This window comes from Xenopus tropicalis, chromosome 8 (genome assembly GCF_000004195.4).
Source record: "Xenopus tropicalis strain Nigerian chromosome 8, UCB_Xtro_10.0, whole genome shotgun sequence".
Classification (NCBI taxonomy): domain Eukaryota; kingdom Metazoa; phylum Chordata; class Amphibia; order Anura; family Pipidae; genus Xenopus; species Xenopus tropicalis.
In genome coordinates this window covers 40115084-40121083 of record NC_030684.2, presented here as the reverse complement: position 1 = coordinate 40121083, position 6000 = coordinate 40115084, and positions in this window count along the sequence as shown.

Below are 6000 nucleotides of genomic sequence, written 5' to 3'. Positions count from 1 at the left end.
ACACAGGCAGCACTCTGCCTTTCCTATGCTGCCTGTGTGTGCCATACCCTCCCTGCCCTATGCTGCCTATGTGCCATACTCTGCCTACCCTATGCTACCTGTGTGTGCCATACTCTGCCTACCATATGCTGCCTATGTACCATACCCTCCCTGCCCTATGCTGCCTATGTGCCATACTCTGCCTGCATAGGCCATGCAGTACATACAATGTCTGAGGTGTGAAGAGGTGAACAATGTGGGTGATTACAGTCTGAGCCTGAGGTGTGAACACTGCAGGGGGTAAACAATGCAGGTATTAAAAGGTGTGAACAACACAGGGGATTACATGTTTAAACAATACAGAGGGATTACAGCCTGAATCTGAGGTGAGAACCATGCAGGGGGCCAGTTAATCTCAGTACTGATACCATTTAATGCTTACTGAAAGGTAAGCCATCAAAGCAGCCAGACAGGTGGGGGGCCACACAGAGGGGGGTCGAGGGCCGCCAGTTGGACAGCACTGCTCTAAACTGTAGTGGTGCATTCCAAAAGTACAACCTTCATTGCTAGAAAGCTTGAGAAATGTTTTCTAAAGGGCAAAAAAAAAATGTAAGGAAGGCAAATTTCCCAGTAACTCCTAACCACCAATTACAGATTGTTGTTATTCATTATTCTATAAGCAGCAGAGTGATAAAACATAATTAAGGGCTGTTTGCCATAGCCAATTTCACTAAAGCAGATTTGCCCAGTGTTAGTAAATAATGTTTTTCTGCTTGTTTACTATAGTATGTAAGTAATATTGTGTAAAAATTTACCACAACCTATGTGTATTTACTATAATATATATCCCACTTTTCTTTGCTAATCATCTGTTCATATTTCCATCATGTTCTCTATTATTTGGTTCATTTAATCCTCATTGTTGCGGAGATCCTGATGCTTTAAACAAAGTTCAAAATATCTTTGTTGTCTTGCAAATGGCAGGCTTTTCATTACCCCTGGCCAATATTATGCTAAAACCAGTGTAAGTAGCTCTGATTCCTGGCCCTCGGTGACACAACTCAACACCATAATCCATCTGTGCATTAAAATCACTGCTCAGCTGTTGGATAATGGAATTAAACTAGAATGTGCATGGCCAATTTGATTTGATGCAACAGAATTTCTCTTGTGCAGTCTGTTTCTAAACCAATTCCTTATTTGACATGCATGGACAACTCATATATTATAATCAGTACACCAGATCTGTTTGTCAGATTATAATTATCTAATGTGAATGGTTAAATTGCCAGTGCACACATGACCTTCTCTCGGAGAAGTGTGATAAGAATACTAGTTTAATGTTTACTCTGTTTACAGGTAACAAGAATTATTTCTGTTCAAGCTATGCCTGTTTAATTGCCTTTTCAGCTGCTTCTGACAAGCCATAACATTCTCCTCGGATACTATGCTGCATCCATGCTGATTTATAAATACCAACGGTGGGGTCTGGGAGAGTAATATTAATCTCGTTGCATTATAGTGATCTAAAGGAAGCTTTATGTGCCTTGCAATGGGAAGTGGCCACAGATGATTTAGGTATTTTGTCTGCTGCTGTTCTCCCCATGAATCGCAAGTGTCATAAACCTTCTGTTTGCAATTATCTAATTAGCAGCTATGGATATCTAGGCCTGAAGCATACATTGAGCCTTATGTTAAATCACTCCTTATAGGGATCCTAATTTTTATGGTATACTTTTTATTTCTAAATTAAACTGTTTACATAGCAAATAATTCACTCTACCAACAAATGTATTTTTTTTAGTTGTAATATTGGTGTGTAGGCCCCATCTCAGTGCATTGTGCCTGAGTCTGAGCTTCCAGAAGGAGCCAGCACTACACATTAGAACTGCTTTCAGGTAACCTATTGTTTCTCCTACTACCATGTAACCGGAGGAGCCCCAAGCCGGACTTGGATTTCTTACTATGAGTGCTATTCTGATATCTACTGGGAGTTGCTATCTTGCTCCCTTCCCATTGTTCTGCTCAGCAGTAAAGTGTGACTGAAGTTTATCACGGCACAAGTCACATGGCTGTGGTGCCCTGGGAAATGAAGAATATGGCTAGCCCCATGTGAAATTTCAAAATTAAATATTAAAAAACCTGTTTGTGAAAAACAGGATTCTGCTAGAGAAGCTCTATTAACGGATGCAAAACACGTTTTTCCATGACAGTTTACATTATAGGTGCACAATGGTGCATTACCTTTTAATGGTGCAAGTTACATTTTATTGTTCAAGACAAACCATAGGCTAGAGCAGGGGTGGGCAAACTACGGCCCACGGCCCGTTGGTCTTTTTAATCTGGCCCGCCGACTTCGCAAGTCTCATCATGCAAGACTTGGCGTCTGGGGACTGACGAGCGGAAACGACGTAACGCTGGCCCAGCCCGTCTGTAAGTCAATGTGGCCCCTGAGCCAAAAAGTTTGTCCACCCCTGGGTTAGAAACAAGCGGGCCAGTCTAGCCAATGACTTCATGTAAACCCACTCTTATCCTAACAGTTGCTTCTGGTCTGAAATGCAGTTAGCTCTCTACATCTTTGACTTTGACTTCAACGGTTTGATTTGTGACAGAACATTAGTCTGCCATCTGCATATTGGTTGGCGAGTACTTGAAGACATTGTTATGCTTTACCAATATTAGTCTGCAGTCTGACATTTCACGCGCGTCTATTCTGCGTTTGGATTAGATATTCTAAATGGGCCACAAAGAGATTAATGCAGCTCATAGATTTTGTGGAGGGTGGAAGCCTTGTTACTGTTCTGCTTTAAATCAAAGTGTACAAGGGCAGCATGAAACACAAGCAGATCAGGGGAAAGGAAAAAACAACGTGGCCTATTTCAAAGGAAATCTAAACAAATCAGCACTCAGGGGTGTAAACAGCAGGTCCTGCGCTATACATACTAGTTCTGACCCAGCAATTTATTCTTAGGAGAAGCTTTTCTTCATAGCAGCATTGCAATTAATAAAACATGCTTTTGTTTCAAATCCCCCTTTTTTGATCTCTCTATTTGTTAGAGGCAAAGCATTCAACCTTTCACATAAAGCTCTTTTTTTTAATACTTAACATGCAAAACGTGTTAGAAAGATATGCAGATACATAACAGTGTATGTGTATGGCATGTATCCATGCCGGTATTAACCTTGATCGTATTATACAGCTCAAATGCTTGTCTGATAATAGACTAACTAGTGGATTGACATGAATCTAGCTAGAGATTGTATTTGGTACAAACAATGAAATATAGAGCTGTTATAGAAGATGTACATGGGCCTTAATTGGCCCCTCTATTAGTGAGGAATCGTACATTGTATGTTTGGAGCCCCTTTTATTTATTTATGCTTGGAGTGTCATAGTATGACAACTCATCCCTTGTATTTCATCTGATCTTCCCTGTACATACAGAATAGAACTCTCTCTCTCTATCACTTTTGTGATCTTCAGGATGTATTCCCTGAAACAATGAAGGGATATGTACCATCCATTTTTCTTTTAATGTATCTAGTTCATTTAGAGTTGTGTTAGAGTCCTCTGAGAGTTCTGTTAGAATACCTTTACTATGCCTTTACTAACAAGCCTGATAAATACAATATAGAGTGAAAATAAAATAACTCATGGAGCCTTGCAAGTCTATGAGAGCTGCACAAACAGGTATACTATGCTCTATAACTGTTTGTATTGAATCAATGTTAATTTACAGTAAACCTTGCCCTGCTGGAGTAGCCTGGGGCCACCAAATTGAATGTAACTTTTGCTTTTAACACACCACAATAAAGGAATCTTTTCCTGGAGTTGTGCTCTTTGAGGTACTGATAACAAGCATGGGGAGATAGGATGTACTACTCTTTCTTCTCTGTTTTTGAGTGTTCATATAAATAGGTTCTGTTATTTCTTTATCGCTATGTTCCCTTCTATCAAGCCACATGTGTTTAAAAATGGGTGGGGGCTGCAGTGTTATGCCACTATAAGAAAAGAGAAAAGGCCGCACTCCTTCTCTAATAAAAATTATCCTTTATTGTTTAGTTAAACTCATAAGTGGCTACTGCGTTGCCAACAGCCTGACGCGTTTCGGGGAAAAACCCTTAATCAAAGGCTAATCGATGATGTGTGCATTTCTTTTAAGCATTAATAAACAGTGCCATCTATAGGTCAAAAAACAAAACATTTTTATGCATAAGAACAATGACATTTTTACGTGCTTTGAAATCACTGCAAATCTTTTTGGATGAATTGCATGCAGTGCACCAATTAATGCAAGGGAAAGGGGTTTCACTGCAGCCAGTGCCAACATGCTCTGCAAAATTGTGCTTAAAGAATTGGAGACATCACTTTGATATCAAATTCCAGAAGTGATGGCGTTTGGACTTTTCAGTGCAAATTGTGTTTGAATTGCATCAAAACTCAGCATGCAATTGTGCGTGTTGTGCCAAATGCAACCCCTCGGCTTAGTCACAGTGACATTATGCAAAAAAGTGCTGTATCCCGTGTAAAAAAAGATAGAGTTGTATCAAGAATTGCACTTTGCACGCTGCATATGCTATTGTAAATGAGCCACTATGAAACATTATTAATATACAGAGATTGAATCAGCACCATTTATATGGCAAGGTTTCTGCTGTCACTTGTGCTGCCAAAGTGCAGCAAGGACACAACTATTAATACAAAACATACATAGAAATTGTACTTAAGGGAATAGATTTGCTATAGCTATTGCTAAATCCCAGTCTGCTGAATTACTGAAGATAACTCAAATCCCTCTTAAGCCATAAGCATAGATGGGATATTAAATTCTTCACTGGTTTCAGAATTTGCTTTGGATCAACATCTTACTTGTTTTTAACAGACTTCTCCACCCAAAAACCATTTATGAATAATAAAACCTTGATTCGTGGAGAGGTGGTAAGTGAAGTTGCTTGGGAAGACAGAACACCAGGGAGGAATTGGGGTAAAATAGAAAAAAGCAGGTAAAAGTACATGGTCAGTAGAAAAGGATGGTACATAATGAAACAAGCAGAGTAGGGAAAACCAATTAAGTTTACACAATGTGGTATCAGCAGCAGGTAAATGGGTTATAAGGTAAGAATTGGCATTTGTAGAGTGAAAATGGTCAGGACACGTAGTGTCTGAGGTGCCTTTGCTTTTCACTGTATATAACTTATTTGGGGTATCAGCACTCACTGTTTCTAACTAATGTGCCCTCTGTATATAGTTTTACAGTACCCACTGTCTCTCACTCATTGTGTATAATGTTGTTAGGTTACCAGTCCACTGCCTGCATATAATCATGACTTGTTAGTGGCCAGACTGTGCTTATCATGAAATGCTGGGGGCCATACTGTGCCTGTTAAATAATGTTAGAGGTTATGGTGTACCTGTCATGAAATGTTGGGGGCCATACTGTGCCACTAATACTGGGAGACCAAACAATGTGCGGATCCTGTTATTTCCTGCCATCCTGCCCAGCCATGCTTTGTACAAGGAGCGGTCTGTATGGCCATTTGTTTGGCTGGAGACCATGACAGCATTTGTTGGTCAATGGGTTCCCAATTAACACCAACACCACCAATGTGAATATACTGACAACTCTACACTAGATAATGGGGCTTCCCCTGCAACTCCCAGCCATAGTCTCCTGTTTAGCAACAACATCATAACTTGCATATTATGCATTGAGAGAAGCTGAGACTGCCACCACCATCTGCATCATTGCTTATCATTGCTACAACAGCGATGAGTGAAATTTCTCGTCAGGTTTAAGTGTGAAAAACACCCATAGACTCCAATAGCCTAATAAAAAAATGTCGGAGAAGCAAAATGGGACAGATTTAATAATCTAATCTAGCTATTTGCTAGTGTATATATCTATTTTACATGAACTGCTTCCAAAAGTGTTTACAAATACATTGTCAGAATTATCCAGAGATGATAGACCTGTCACTCTGACAGCTGTAGCAGAGAATTCTCTGTATGTTTGGCAGTGC